Below are 17,308 nucleotides of genomic sequence, written 5' to 3'. Positions count from 1 at the left end.
TTATGACAATTTTGTAAAAGTTGTGTATGAACTACAGTGAATCTTGTGACCGTCACCCATACACAAGAAAATACATACTGAGGAATGTTGTTCAAATAGCAATAAATATGGGGGGGTAATTTTAAAAAGTAATTTTATGTGTAATGCCCTAAGTACTCTTTATCAGTGAGTACTCAAATGCAAAAACTCGTACGCAACTTGTTTTGGAAAATAATGGTATCAGTGCATCGCTACTCTCTGTAAACTAACTGTAAACTAAGAGGCACATTGCATATGGAAGATGTCAATGACAATGGATGGCACTAAAATAAACGTATTGTCTGCAAGGTCCAATGACTAAAGGCCAAATTAGTTCATAAGAATTCCCTTCATAATGACAAGAGGCACAAAGCAACGGCGCCTCTGTGGCACAGAAAGGCTGGTCTTGTGTGAAAGTGTGTGTTAGTTGTGTGTCAGTGAAATGTCATGGGAACAAACGATTAGGAGTCTGCGCATGTGAGGGGGCAGGTTTATTACAAAAATACAAAGAAGATCCAATTCAGCCTTCAAACAGAAAAATAAATCAATCTGTACATGTAGAAGGGGACCGCCTCAAAGCCCCGAACCACACCCACACACTTCATAAACATTATAATATAAGGCCAGTCGGATTTGTCACATTGCTTTAGAACAAATCACACCCATCATCATTGTGCCACATATTTGCTTTCGAAAGCGCTCTCCTGAACTAAACCCATAAGTGAATGATGCGTTTCTCAACCAGGCCAGAACACATGACCCTTTCTCAAATGAGACCAGATTCTAACTGCAGGTGGATATGATTGCCGGTACATGATAGAGCCAACAGAACTACCTGATCTGCAGTGCAGAAAAACATTCATTTGTTAAGAGTGAGTAAGAAACAAGTAACTCACCAGTTGCTACTGATGTCAACTAGTGATGGGCTTCGTGAAACAATGTCCTCATTTTCAGAGCTCAGCAGGTGGCGCCCTTGGTTTCAAAATTATGTCAGATTTCATTGAATTGGTCCAAAGATGCAAATATTTCATAGATGATAGTGGCTCTCAAAATGAGAACACTGGCTCATGAAGCCTCATTGGCTCACCTGTAGTGCTAACTGAAGTACATTCAAGTTACTTTTCACAGTTCTTTTCTTCCTCGACCTTCTGCTCGGGACTTTCAGTTGAGACATGGCAGTTTTCCCGCCCTGTACAGGTAAAGCAGGGGCAGCACAAGGTTGCCCGGCAACATGAACAATGCAGAAGACAGGAATGCACTGCATTTCTCACCCTCACTTGAATGTATATTTGAAAAAATGATAGTACTAATCAGTTTCCCCATCAATTCAACTAATAGTACTCCCATTATGAACATAATGAATAGAAAAGCTCTCTGCTTTAATTGGGAATCTCGCTCCTGGTCTCCTCCTGCTTCACCGGGTCTGGGTCTCCTCAGAGCACGCAGCACTGAAATGCTGCAGAAGCTGACAATGAAGCAAAACAAACCAATAATGCACATTTGGAAGGTGTTGTCATGTGGAAAAAACAAAATATTTATGGTGCCAATTACATTGCTGAGGATGGTGCCAACCCATGCTATGAGGTTGGTGCAGGTCCGAGCTCTTGATCTCTGTTTCAGTGCCAGGTAGTGAACGGGATGAACAACGGCCATGTAGTGCAGCACACACACCATCAGGTTAGCGAAGCTCAGACCTAAACCTGTGACTATCCAGGCGGACAAGCCTCCGAGCACCACTATGACATCATGAAGCAGGCTTCCGCTGAAGTAGATTAAGATTCCCAGGGTGCCGCAGAGCTGCATGATGACGGAGTGGTAGGTCTGGATGTCGATCAAGTTCATGAGCTGGGCTGGAAGCAAGTGTTGTGCCCGCCACTGCTGGTATCCTTGGTGGAGGATGTACAGGAGAACGGGCAACAGACAGACGTGGAAGAAAACGGAGGCCGTGATGATGATGGTGTGGTTTTTGGTCTCCATGCATGCAGTCCATAAAACACTAATACAACCACCGGTGCTGAAGTTAATGCAGTATGTGGGGTCCTGGAAAAAGATGTTTCAGATATCAACTTTTTAACAGCAACATTTCAGGATAGCAGCTCCAGATAATTCTTTAAAAAGGTTTGTACACATAAATGAGAATCACTTCTGCACATCAAGCTCTTAATCTTTGACAAAAAAAAAACATCTGCAGAGTGTGTCTGCTGCATCACAAATAAGGTAGTTGTAATGTGCATTATACGTTACCCACCATGGTTTCACTGTGGTCATTCACCTGGAGCATCTGCAAACTGAGAGATGTTGGAATATTGTTAGCATGCGATGTACAGGGGTTGGACAAAATAATGGAAGCACCTTAAAGCTTTAAGGTGTTTCCATTATTTTGTCCAACCCCTGTATGAATGTGTTTCCGGTAGGCAAATATGGTTGTCGGGAATGTGAGACTCCACCATTTGAATGCCATTCAACCTTTAAGAGTCATTGTCATGACTTTTCGTAACCCTCCTTATTTTCGTTGCTACATTGTAATAACCCCTCCATAACTGTCACTTTTCGTAATGTGGCTGATGCAGTAGTCAGGCATCCTGTTGTGAATTTTACACATTCTAACTCTTATTGTGATACCCCACTAGATGTGTTCCACAAAAAGTAAGAACACTTCTTCAACTAGTGTCATAGATAAATACAAGACAAAAACATTTTGTCTCAAACAACACATTGGCCTTAGTTCTTTATTTCAGATGGATTGGGCGCCCATTCTGGGGCACAGGGCACTTGATCGACCAACTGAATAGTGTTTTTAAATAATAATTCACAATTGAAGTGCAACTACAGAATGAGCTATAACCCAATTCTGCTGTCGGGTTCCATTTCCAGAGAGGTCACTGGTTTGCCATTGATTGCTGTTATTCCTTTGTGTGTCAATGAAAAGTAAAAGAGTAATGCTTTAATGACAGTTTATATTCACAACTGTGGAATGAATTTCACTGCTCAGGAGTTTTCTGGAGACAGGACAGTTTTTCTGTACGATGAAGGTAAAGCAGAGGCAACACCCAGTTGCTGGGCAACACCAGCAACAAGTAGGACAAGTAAGCATCACACGTTTGATTGATATCGAATACTCTAAAACTGAATAACGCGGAAGATAAAAAACTTCCTGAAAATTTCATCAGCAGGGCTGCCATGATAACGGCGATAGTGTGGAAAGCCCTCCGCTTGAATTGAGCATCCCTCTCCTGGTGTCCCCCTGCTGCTCCAGGTCTGGGTCTCTTCAGAGCACGGAGCACGGAGACGCAGCAGAAATTGACGATCACACAAAACAAACCCGACATGCACACAAAAAAGTTACTGTTCAATTCCAAAATAATTTGGCAGACAAAATAAAAAGTGCCGGATAGCAGCCCCACATATGCTACGAGGTGGGCGCAGCTCTGTACACTCCAGCTCTGTTTCAGTGCCAGATAGTGGACAGGATGAACAACGGCCATGTAGTGCAGCACACACACCGTCAGGTTAGAGAAGTCCTGTCCAAAGGATATTATTGAGCTGAAGGTGGAACCTCCTACAATCATGTCAACCTCCTGCAGCACGCTTCCGCAGACATAGATGAAGAGTCCCACTGTATTGCCGATCTGCAGGACGATGGAGTGGTAGGTCTGGATGTCAGTTAGGTTCATGAGTGGCGCTGCAGGAAGCAGGCGTTGCGCTCTCCACTGCTGGCATCCTTGGTGGAGAATGTAGAGGAGAGCAGGCAACAGGACAAGGCTGAAGATAAAGGCGATGGTGATGATGGCGATGTGGTTTCGGTTCCTGCTGCACCTACACCAGAAAACTCTGGAGATCTCAATGGGTTCAAGGGAAGAGTTCTCTGGCAACACGATGAAATTTACGCAGCTCTGAAGAGGAAGACATAGTGTGAGTCAAAATTATAAAACTCCTTTGTGACATTTTGAAATCAAGCGCTATGTCATGTGGTTTAAAACCCATGTATCTTTGCCTCTTCAATTCTAGCACAATCTCAAAAACATGAGAAACCTCCCCCTGTTCGTATTGTCATTTTGGGTGGTTGAGATGATTTCAGCTCCCTCCTTGATGTTTGTTGAGTTCTTTAGTTGTAAGAATTTAGCAGGGGAAATTCCTCTGGTGGCGTCAGTTCTCTGTCTCGCCTGCCTAACATTTCTCACCTGATCTGCGTGTTCAGACCCGTAGTTGATATGCCGGTCATCTGAATATCAAAGATTACCCACCATGCTTCTGTGTGGTCGTCCACGAGGTACTTCAACACTCTGAGTGATGTTGCTGCTCCTGATATATGACATGCGTGCATCAGTACGCAAATAGAACGGTCGCTGATATCAGGCTTTATCATTTGAATGCCCATCGACCTTGAAGAGGACATGCCACAAGCGTATTCTTATGAGGCGCAGTACAAGTAGTTTAGCTTATTTAGTGCATGATAACTTCATTTGCCTTACGATTACAACAACGTATTTTCCTAAAGCATTTGCTTAATTCCATGAAGCATTAACCAAACAGCTGATTACTCCTTATCCGGTTCTTTGTTTCATCACATGGCCAAAATTTAGACAGAACTAATCTAAAACTCTCCAAGTCTGCCCAAGTGAGTGTAATCCATTCGCCTTACAGACGTGACCGAAATGCAGTAAAATTGTGTGCTGTATTTCTGACATCGCAAAGTGTATACACACTTCAGTCTTTGTCTCTTTTTAGTCACTTTTTGTTCAGTGTATTTCCTTCCCTGCCTTTTCTCTCCTGTGTTCTTTCACTTGACAGATGATGACACTTTTTTTGTTGACATTGCCTTTAAATTAGTGATGGGCTGATGAGGCTTCATGAAACAGTGTCCTCATTTTCAGAGCCCACTAGAGGGCACTCTCTGCCCCTAAATCTTTTGAGTTGAACAACCATTTCAATTAAACCACACATCATTTTAAAACTAAGCGCCACCTGCTGGGCGCTGACAATGTGGACACCGTTTCATGAAGCCTCTGCAAAACTTGGTGCTGTAAAGCACGTGACTTCTCCAGATGATAAAAAGTGATCTGTGTAAAGCAAGATTTTTCTACTTATCCCGTCAGAAACCAGCAATGTCTTGAGACATCCAGATGTCAAGTGGAGCAAATGACTCAGAGCTCTGTGTTGTAGCATATTGCTTATAGTGGTAAGATTGACATTGAAGCATTTGAGTTTGAAAGATCAAAATCTTGTTTCCTCACTTTTTATGTCAGTTGATGTTCACATTGTCAGTTATTTAATGCTGCATTAGATTATTATGCATTAGACAGAAATAGCACTCAAGGATGAATTTTTAATTCAAATAATAGAGTCAAGGTAAAATTATCTCCTTATTGTGCGATTGTGCGGCAGTGATCAGTGTTCATTTGTTTGTCACTATATTTTTTTAATGAAAACGTATAAAAGAGTAAAATATGTGTACACATTTCCGTTTCCATTGTTTGTACTCTAAATTGAGTACAATGAACTCTAAAAACACGACACTGTCAAGTCATTTTTACTGTGATTTTCAGTGGGAGCAGATGTTTCCTGAGACACAGTTAAATTCAGAATTAAACGTGTTGTCTGCATCAGGGTCACAGACTGAATGACCAGGCAAATGTTCACATCCGATGGTGTATGGTACTTCAGAGAAGAGTGGGAGTCATGGATGAATACATCCATTTTCTTTGAAGAAAAGTATCATTTGTATTTACAGTGAATTAAGTAAATGAATTATCTTACTCCTGAAAACTGACAGACCTCTGATCCACAGAAGAATTGGCTACTATGCCATTGTAACAGCAGCCAACACTTTAAAGTTGCTGTAAACATACTGTCACATGGTCCATTTTAATGAAGCTCGATCAAGATTTCTTTTCACTGTTTTAGAATGATATGAATATGAAAAATGTTTTTTTTGGAGTCCACATCATTGCTTGGTTTTTGTTTCATTGTAAAAGTCGACAGTTAAGTTAACAGATTTGCCTTTTCCCTCATTCCAAACACAGAGGCCTTTCCCACCTCTAGGGATCCAGTTACTGTTTAGCTTATTCATTTGCTGACCACACACTTCCTCATTTCGAGCATTTCACTGCATATGACTTATTATATATACCTTTTCACTGCATATTGCGCTTGGTAATATGCTACACAAATACATAAATTAAAAAACAAAGTAAAAAGCATCACTTTTCAATCTTATTTTTCTTTATTAATTTGTGTTTTATTAGGTTTAACCATAACAAATACACTTCAGATCAAATTTACACTTTTGAGATTTCTTCCAATAAAATGGACTCGGCAAAACTAGGTAAAGCAACCTTTAGATATGAGCTATTAGCCTGATATGTCATATGGCCTGCTCAAGATTCGGCCTTCGAGTGGAGACAGGGCAGTTTTCCCGCTCGATGCAGGTAAAGCAGCGGCAACACCAGAGTGCCTGGTATCTCATACAGCATGGTTGAGATGAAAAGAGTACATCTCACAATATCGCTATACGACATAAAATAAAAGAGATAGGTACAGATAGCAGTCGCTGAAAACTTGAACAACATTGCAGCCATTATAGCCGTAATAGTTTGGAAAGCCCTCCGCTTTAACTGAGCATCCCTCTCCTGGTCTCCTCCAGCTGCTCCGGGTCGCGGTCTCTTCAGAGCACGGAGCACGGAGATGCAGCAGAAAGTGGCAATCAGGCAAAACACTCCCATCAAGCTCACCAGAAAGATGTTTTGTGGTGACCAATTCAAGACACTCCAAACCAGAAATATACCATAGGCTGTTTCTCCTATCCATGCTATGAAGTGGGTGGAGGTCCGCGCGAAGGATCTCCGTTTCAGTGTCAGGTAGTGAACAGGATGAATGACAGCCATGTAGTAGAGCACACTCACGATCAGGTTGGTGATGTCCAGTCCAACCGATTTGATGGACCAAAGAGTGTAGCCCACTGCAAGTACATTGATATCATGAACTCCGCTTCCACAGACATAGATGAAGATTCCCACGGTGCTGAGGAGCTGCGTGACCACAGAGTAGTAGGTCTGGATGTCAGTTAAGTTCATGAGCGTAGATGTTGGAAGCAGGCGTTGGGCTTTCCACTGCTTGTATCCCTGGTGCAGAATGTAGACGAGAACTGGCAGCAGGAGGAGGTGATAGATGAGACAGGCAGACATGATGTTGGTGTGGTTTTGGACAAACGTAAACCAAAGCCAAAAGGACCTGGTGTTACAATAGTTGTAACGGTAAGTGTTCTTGTGCATGTCGGTGACGTTAGAGCAATTCTGGGGAGGAAGTGTAGGAGACAGGAATTAGCCAAGCTCCTGAAAGTGCCGAAGCATGCAAGTGCACGTTTGCCTGAACAATAAGTTATGCGATCTACCATTGGACCCATGTTTGAAACGGATCGATGACCTCTGACATTTCAACTCCTAGACCTGTGCTTTTCTCACGACTGACTGATACATTGTGACATATAATCATTGTCCTGCTGTGTAGTGTGTCGCCTCAGGGAACACACACTGCTAGTTTCAGTATTTTCCTTCTCTTTGTGTAGAACTTCAGGGTTTGCAACTGAAAGTCAGCCACCTCCACCTAAGTCACACCTCATGCTAACATGCCAACGTGCCTCACATTATTATCTTCATTGTAAGAGAAGAGTTCCTACGCCATTGCTCTGAAATATCAAAGATTACTCACCATGTTTCTGCGTGGTTCTCCCCTGGGTACCTCAGCAAGCCAAGTGGTACTGGTAAATATCAGCTGCCAGTATATGACTGTCTCAGTACGCAAATGTGATTGTTGGGATTTATTAGGCTTTATCATTTGAATGTTTGTCAACCTTGAAGAGGATACTTGCATTCAAATATGATCGGACATGTTTTGACTCAAGATTACAAGTGAATATTTGAAATGAAAGCATATGATTACTAACTAAGCTGCACTTACCTCATGATTCACACTGGATACACGACAGTTGTACTTAAATATGAAGCCAAGTGCTGATGCACAGCCTGGTTTTATGTGGAGCTCTTAAAGAGCTTTTCTTTTCATTTTCAGTCAGCAGTAAATAAATAAAAAACGGGATTGAAGATCCGCATCTTTGAATGCTTGATGGCTGCTATGCTTTTAAACCACTGTTCAAATGTAAATGAAAAATGTGTTCTGCTTAATACTAGCGCAGGGACGTAACATAAGGGAAGAGATTAATCTCTAAAAAACTTTCTTTCACATTTCTGAGAGCACCAATTCCAGGTGCATATTATACACTGTGGTGTCCTGCCTGAAACATCCGTGATGAAGGACTCCAAACAAGATTTCGCTGATGGATGGAAAATGTAACTCTAAAAGCAAAAAATCTTGTTCTATGTATTCAATTCACTGAAAAGTTGCTCACTTCTTTTCGTCATCATCCAGCTGTTAACATTTTTAGGGACATGTCCCTAAGAAAAGACAACACATCAATACTGTATTCCTGGGTGGGTGGGGACCCACGTCTTCATACATGATAAAAAAACATTTTTTTGGGGGGTGAACCATTGAAGGGGTAGTGAGGTGTGGATGTGAAAAAACGTCAACTCACAAAAATATCACAATATTTAATGTGACAATACAGTTTGAAGTGCCCTCCTTCATGGTAAAGGGTAGGGCATAGGGGACCGGTTCCCCTTCAGAACTGAACCTTTCTTTAATCTATTTAAGCTAAAAAATAAATACATACACGTTTACATTGCCCCCTGTGTCAAGCCTCTTGTAAACCAAAACTTTGGTTGTCTCTGTTCGCTTGGCGATAAGTGCAATGACAAATGTGTTCAGTGGAATGAGCATTAAAAATAGCAACCAAAATGTTTTCAATGGAGTTGGCTTCCTTAGTCCTCATGACAATAACATAACTCCTCACTTTCTGCCTCCAGCACATGATAAATACAGTACACAATCTCAATGTGTGAAAGCTTGATAAATCAGATGGTGAAAACTAGTTACACTTTTTAATTCCAAATGCAGAAATACAGCTAGATCTAGATGTAAACTATTGAGCACAAGTGATAACCCGTAACATGTAATAATAAAATTCAGAGTTTGAATGGAGACAAGGCAGTTTTCCAGCTCGGAGCAGCCCAAACAACGGGTAAGAGACGTAAACAACACATTTGCTTCTGTCACTTAATGATGTATAATAGAAAAGATAGCAACAAATAATATGTGTCGAATATTTGATCAACAACGCTGCCATCATGGCTGAGATGAAAGCTCTCTGCTTTCATTGAGAATGCCTCTCCTGGTCTCCTCCTACTACTCCAGGTCTGGGTCTCTTCAGGGCACAGAGCACAGCGATGCAGCAATAGGCGACCACCAATGTCAGCAGACCCATGAATCCTGCTTGAAAGGCGCTGTGCTCGAAAGAAAAAAAAACAGCACAGCACAACAATACCATGGACGGAAACTCCCATCCATGCTATGAGGTTGGTGCAGGTCCGAGCTCTTGATCTCTGTTTCAGTGCCAGGTAGTGGGCAGGATGAACAACGGCCATGCAGTGCAGCACACACACACCGTCAGGTTAGTGAAGTCCTGTCCAAATGATGTGACAGACTTGAAGATCATACTTTCTAGGACAGATCAACACCGTGAGAGATGGTGCCGCTGAAGTAGACCAAGGTTTCCAGGGTGCTGAAGAGCTGCAGGATGACGGAGTGGTAGGTCTGGATGCCATTTAAGTTCATGAGAAGAGTTGTAGGGAGCAGCTGTTGTGCTCTCCACTGCTGGCATCCTTGGTGGAGAATGTAGAGGAGGACTGGCAGCAGGAGGAGTTTGAAGATCATTAACATACTGTGGACATTGATGTGGTTTTGGGTGACAAAGCATCTGTTCCAGAAAACCATCATGTTCCTAGCAAAGGGGAAGGAAGAGTTGCTGGAGCATAGTCTCATTGATGCAAACCTGGAGGTGAAGATGATCAAGTATTAAGAATGCTCATTTTGATTCATGCCTCAGCCAGCAGAGCTTCCTAGTTTTTTCTGCAGTAGTGCTCTGTATTTAACAACTTTGACCTGTCCAGCCGCCTGGGTGACTTCAGTGTCCACACTACTACCTATGTGCCCACCAAAAAGTTGGTTCTGAAGTTTTCAGTGAGAGAAAATGGGATGCAAAAGAAATCAAAGAAATGTTGCTCCTTTTTATATATGCAAACATTTTACAAATCAGCTCTGTAGTGTGTACAGATAAAATATTGTCTCTTACATTTGGTAAATAAAGTTATCTTGTCTCGTCTTAATTTTTTTTATCATCTTCCATTTTAGGGTAAAAGTTTGTTCTTCTCTTTCTGAATATGAAAGATTTCTCACCATAATCTCCGTGTGGTTGTCCGTCAGGTGCGTCAGCAAACTGCGTAATGCAGGTAAAAATGTGCTGCGGATATGTGGCCATTTCCAGTATGCAAATTAAATTTGTAATAGTCAATGTCAGACTTTACAATTTGAATGTTCCTCAGCCTTGACGATGATGTTGCGTGGATATGTCGACGTAGTTATTAATCGTCAATTAAAACACACATCCGTTTTTAGCAGCCCACTTACCATCGCTGCCAATTACAACAGATCATTTTCATTTCAAATTCAATATTCAGTTGGATTCACCAAAGTATGGTTCATTTACTCCACCATTTCCATAAAGGTTTTGCATAGCATATGTTGCATGGTACCTAACCAAGTGGCCATCTGTTTTCTGCAACCCTTCACTGTTTGTATCATCACGTGGCCAAAAAAAAAAAAGAGAAAAAGGTTTGAATAGTTCAATACCTCCACCAAGGATTGATGCAACATGGAGCAGATCATTGTATCGTGGTGGCAATCCAAAGTACCACCTGGATCCCAGAATCCTGGAAGTGACGGGACTGTTTGTTAAGTTGTGGCGTATGATTTTGTACAGCTCAATAAACATGAAATATTAACGCCGTTCCCACTTTAATGGGTTTTTGACGCTGTGAGAAGCACTACACTGACTCCCATTTTTGTAGTTCAGGAAAACTATTAATATTGCTACTTAACTTTCTCATTTATATTTGTAACAATAAATTCACTGCAATTTGTTTTTCAAAATCCCAAATCTCATGCATTCCTGTTTGTGGAAAATATAGTACCTTTGTAACAAATAGAGAGAAACCTGTTACTACTTTTACAACTGACCTGAGCTCTCTTGACAACCAACTCATATCCTCTTAATAAGCAACACTGAAACATCTTCAGGAAGGCTTTTTATTCAGTCATAATGAATGCACAGTGGACGAATGTTAGATTCTTTTCAATATGCGTTAATGCAAACTCTTGAAAGACAACTAGTTATGAATGGTTTATGATGTGGTGGTCAGTTCCAGACTCAGACAGGGAAGCTTTCTAGCTCGGTACAGGTAAAGCAGAGGCAAAACAAAGTCGCTGGGCAGCATGGACAGCATGCTAGAAGCATAAGCATCGCATTTGTCATCTTCACTCGATAATCCAAAATTGAAGGCAAAGCTGCTAATGAAATTGACTAAAAATTTGATCATCAGTGCTGCCATTATGATTGAGATAGCGTGGAAGGCTCTCTTCTTTTGTTGGATATCTCGCGCCTGGTCTCCTCCCGCCTCCCCGGGTCTGGGTTTCTTCAGGGCGTGGAGGACGGAGATGCCACAGAACATGATGATGAAGCAAAATAAACCCATGAAGCACAAGTGGAAGATGATATTTTCAGAAAGAAAACCTAAATTAATAACAGTCAGAATGATATAGAAGAAAGCTACAATCCATCCAGTGTAGATGCAGCAGGTGCGAGCTCTTGATCTTACTTTCAGGCTCAGATAATGAACGGGATGAACAACAGCCATGTAGTACAGCACGCAGACTATCACCTTGGTGACGTCCAGTCCGCATGCTGCCGCCGACCAGAAAATGAAGCCGCCAATCATAATATCAGTGACGTGAAGTATGCTTCCAGCGGAATAGATCACAAATCCCACAGTGCTCCACAGCTGCAGGATGATGGAGTGGTAGGTCTGGATGTCGATGAGGTTCAAAAGTGGAGCTGTAGAGAGCAAGCGATGATCCCTCCACTGCCGGTATCCGTGGACGAGAATGTAGAAGAGGATGGGCAGCAGGAGGAGATGGCAGGTCATGAAGGCAGCAATGCTGCCGTCCTGGCTTTTGGACGTGATGCATCTGCTCCAGAATTCAGGCAGTGTGAAAAAAGGATGAGAGGTTGAGGTGTTGGAGGGCATGGCTGCTCTCATGGAGGCCTGGAGCGGATGAGACTCCCTGAATCAAAGAATATCCCTTGCTCTCCAGAGGCATCTATCGCTCCCTTAATTTCTGCTGAAATTAGAAATAACTGATGAGACCATGAAGGCTGCCTCTAAGCCTTTGGTAATAGTAATGCTGAAGCGATGATAGAAGGTTACCCACCATGATTTCTGTGTGCACTTCTGCCCTCTGCATCCGCCCATGATGTGATGCTGGCAAATATCTGCTACCAAAGTATCAAGTTTTCCCTTGACTTACATCAGGCAAATATTTTTGATGCCAATAATGAACGTTGTAATTTGAATGTCATTCAGCCGTTGAGAGAAAATTACCCGTAAAATACCAAACAGCACCAACCAATGATTGAAATCCTTTGGTCACTTTGTTGAACTCTGGTTTTACATGTTTTTTAATCGACAACAACAACAAGAAAAGCGTATGTCGGTTTCCTTGTACTTGAAGTACTTGGTGTTTACACTCAGTGTGGCTGGGTCAACAAGAATGGTTCATTAATTCAGACAATTTCCCTCCAAATATTTACATGGCAATACAAACACTGAACGGAACACACCCAACTCGCTAATACAACTGCCGATCCCGGCGTGTCTCTCTTTCTGTGGTTGTTGTTTCACCAATGTTCTTACAATCTGGCGTTGATGGAAGGCGATGACAGACTAGGCATGGTAGCCTGCATCCTGCACACACCCAGGGATTCAGGCAACACACTTTTTTAAACACCTTCTTCACGATTCCACAAGTGGCCATCTCCTTCTGCTGCCTGCTCTCTCAACTCAGTCAGTGGAAGGTGATCCACTGGTGTGTGGTTGAGATCAGTGAGTAGTAGAAACGAATAATGATACTAATGTGGCATCATGAAACAGTGTCCTCATTTTCAGTCTCAGTAGGTGGCGCTCCTTCTTAAAAATGATGTTTCATGGGAAAAGTTGTTGAAATGCAACGATTTTAGGCCAGAGAGTGCCATCTAGTGGGCTCTGTAAATAAGCATGAAGCCTCATCAGCCCATCACTAGAAACAAGTTTTCTCTGAGCTCTCACAGAGGAGGAGTGTCAGCAGGGAGGGGCTGCATTGAGACGCCAGTGGGCCTGGCTGCCTTGTGGATGCCTCCTCGGTGAGGGTGGCCAATATGATGGCTGTGGATAAACATGCACATAACATAGGGATAGAAAAAAAATGATCAAAATGTTCCTGGACATCTCAAATAGGAGGAGGATAAATGAAACACAATCCAATGAAACAATAAAATTACTCTTGCCCTGCTGTTTTTTGTTTTCTTCTTGTTATACCATTGATGTGCTTTGCATTTATTGGGAACTTGATAGCATGCAAAACTGCCTCACCTTTGTCAGCTGTCATGTACAAATGTTTGACTCAAAGACAATGATTCCATTATATGCCCGGTCCATCAGCCTGTCGCTGGCAAGGTGAGTGTCGACTTTACAGAGCATCAGTAAATGAATACAGTCGTCGCATGCAGTGGAATGTATTACTGCTATATGTATTTGCTATTAAATAAAATGACAGAGAGGTAAGAATACCGTTTTTGGAGGCATTTTTAGCATTTCCAGTCCGGGACTGGAATCCAGTTTGAGGCAACTGTTGGTCGGGAGTGAATCTGGTTCCTAAGTGAAGTTAATATGCCCTCTAACCCTTGTGTGCTCTGTCTGTGTACTTTCCACAGCATACAAACAAACAGGGGTTAGTTTTGGACTTACAATTGTCGGCAGGTATGTATGTGTAAGTGGCTGTCCTGCACTCTTTATTTTTCTATCTTGGTCACCAAGAGAGATTTCCTTAAATGCCCCTTGGGTGTAAGTCACGGTTCTTTCAAATTTTCAATTTAATCTCCATTCACGCGTCTTCTACTTTTAAATTTTCGATGCTCCCACTCTTGTATTTCACCACCACATAATCCATAATATTCAACACTGGCATACATTCAGAAGAGCAATTCGGTCTTATGTTCAAAGGTCTGCAGTATAAGGGCGCGGTGTCCAGTATCCAGCCAGAGAGCGAGGCATAGAACTGAGGTGAAATTTGTTGGAAATCTGAAGCATGATGAAACGTCTCAACCAGGCTTTTCTCTTTTACAGGACAGCAGAAATGGAAAACATCTCTGAAAACTCTACCACGTTCTCCTGCGATAATGATCCAAGTTCATTCTTACGCTATTTTGTGCAGGCTGTCAAAAGCACCCTTGTGGTCCCACTCTGCTTCTTAGTCATCTGTTTTGGTCTGCAACAATGGCGCGAGCAGCGCTCCTTCGCTGGAATAAGCCCCTTTGACATCCTCACCTATAATATGGTTGCCATGGAGTTGGTCTGGATTGTTGGCTCCGTGTGCATCCTAACTGGAAACCTACTTCCCAAAGAGTCATTGAAAGGTTTTGGAACGCATGCAGTCTCTATGTCCTACTATGGAGAGTGCATGTTCCATGTCCTGGCCAGTGTTGAGCGTTACCTGGCTGTTGTATATCCAGTCTACTACATGAGATTTGGGAAGGCCAAAGGCCAACTGTACCATAATATCTGCGTTATGTGTGTTTGGGTGGTGAGCTTCCTGTTAAGTGCATTGATACCTCACTACCCTCTGCTACCTACCAAACCTATTTATGTGTTTGTGAGTGTCTCATTCGCTGTGAACTCATTTTGTGGTCTTGTTATTATCTCGGTGCTAATTCGTCCCAGGCCAGGCGGCACCGATAAGCAAAGAACTGACCCAAAAAAGGAAAGAGCTTTGCTCAATGTTTTGGGCATCTTGGTAGTATTGTGGTTGTGGCAGTTTGGCTTCCTTATCATGTATTCTCTTCCTAACTTCAGGATAGTGACTGCAAGTACTTCCTGTATTCTGGAATATTTGAGCTACCTTTTTGGTATCCCCAGTTGTGCTGCATTGCCTTTGATTTACTTACACAATAGAGGGATAAGTTTAAACAAATGCTACGGTATTTGCAAACTTTAAACCATGGAATACCTTTAGACTTCATGAAAAGTCCAGATGCTGGATTTTGTGTGGTGATTCATTTTTGTTTAAAACTTTGGAATAGGAAAGAAATATAAGCTCCGTTCCCCAAAAAATCAACAAAACAAAAACAGCATTGGGATCTTACTTGTGTTGTTTTGACTGCTGACTCTGTGTAATATGTGTGAAGCAAATTATAGACAAAAAGCAGGAACGATGCCAACCTTTTTTTTTTTTTTCCAAAAAGCAGCTCAGGTTCTTTCATGTTCTTGTGCTGTACAGACCAAATGGAGAATGCAAGAGTGCAACAAAAAAACTATGTGAGGTTTTGTTGAAATGGCTGTTCATTTGTAAAGATTTTGGAGCACAAAGTACGATCTAGTGGAGGACACTGTTTCATGAAGCCTCATCAACCCATCACTAGTCCTAATCAGTCCAAGCCCAATCGAGTCACAGTGTTGGAAGGACTCATGGCAATACCATGCAGGAGTTCTGCACCAAAACTAGCTGAGGAGGAGTTCAACAAAGTTACCATTTAAGTGGGTCAAAGAGGGTTTGGTCCCTGTTTCTGTCATGTAAGTCAACATTTAGTGATGTAATGTTATTTGAACCACTTCATTCGACTACAATAAAGGTGACATGTTTGAACATGAACCGTTTTATGAAGTTTTTTTTTTTTTCCAAAATTGAAAATAAAAAGATAAAAAAAAGTCCTGAAGTTTGATGACTAAGTAATTTGTACACACATATGAACAAAACAACCATTTCATAAATACCAGTGTGAAATAATGTTATTGCTGACATTTGACCAGAATGGATGCGTAAACATGAATCTGCTTTGGACCATCAGGAACAAATGCAAAGCAGCTTTTTCCATTCATGCAAATGATCAGGGTTTGAGTTAGCATTTCCATGATGTAATACACATGGAGTGAACAGATACATATGCTGTGATGCTAAGTTTGTAATCGTCAAGTAATATTAACATAAAATTAACATTAACATTTGGATCAGATAAACCAGGAGGCCCTATGGCCCTTTCTTATTCCCCTATTAAAACACATTTATTTATATCAGCAGGGTAATATGCTTGTTGATTTATTTATTAGTCATACTTTTAAAGACACATCTACTCACACTGTCTGTATTCATATACACGTATACATCATATACATATCAATAAAACTGGAACATCACAATTGTTATTATTAACTATTGAAATAAAGGCCACTTTGAAATAAGATGAAATCATCTTGCGTCTTTGAGCTTTTTGTGTTGGCCACAGACATTGATGTCTCCAATGCTCAACATTGTCTGTTGACGTTATTCTCAGCGGAGAATTTCAACATTTGTAACCTAATGATAATGTTGGTTGATACTGTTCATTAGTCACATGTAAAACACAGAAACACATATTATGTTAAGATTATAGTGACAAAGAAATGATCTGTTGATTGTGCTAGGACTGACTCAATATCCTTAAATTGAGCCATTGCAAATGTTTCAGGCCCTTATGACTGCTTTGTCCATTTCAACTAGAAGAACTACAGTTTACTTTCCTTCTTGCTTAACTGTCTTTTGGCAAAACTTTAACTTTCCTTCCCTGTGCAGAAACAGACTTGGTAAAATCAGAGAGCTGGGAATGGTGAGTAGAACTGTGAAGTCCATCAACACACAGAAAACCAATTCTTCAATGGCTGTCTCAAAACTGGACACCAACACGTTACTGAGATTTCTCAGCAGCAGCACTCCAGTAATGGACATTATGATTTGTAAAGCTCTTAGCTTCCTCTGATCTACGCGTCCCTTACTTCCTCCCTCCTCCGTTGGACCTGAACTTTTCAGAACGCAGACCACTGAGACTCCGCAGAACATAATGACCCCCATGAAGGTAGCTGTGGCAATACTCAGCGGGAGAGTGGCGAAGTGAGGCAAGTATGCTTTGGTGACCCCAATCCAGCCGAAGCCACACAGCCAAACCAATGTGATACAAATGTTTCTGATGGTGACCCCGTGGCTATCTCGGTGCAGA

This window comes from Synchiropus splendidus, chromosome 3, assembly GCF_027744825.2.
Source record: "Synchiropus splendidus isolate RoL2022-P1 chromosome 3, RoL_Sspl_1.0, whole genome shotgun sequence".
NCBI classification, from domain to species: domain Eukaryota; kingdom Metazoa; phylum Chordata; class Actinopteri; order Syngnathiformes; family Callionymidae; genus Synchiropus; species Synchiropus splendidus.
The sequence above is the reverse complement of the archived record's forward strand: the minus strand, read 5'-3'. Positions refer to the sequence as shown.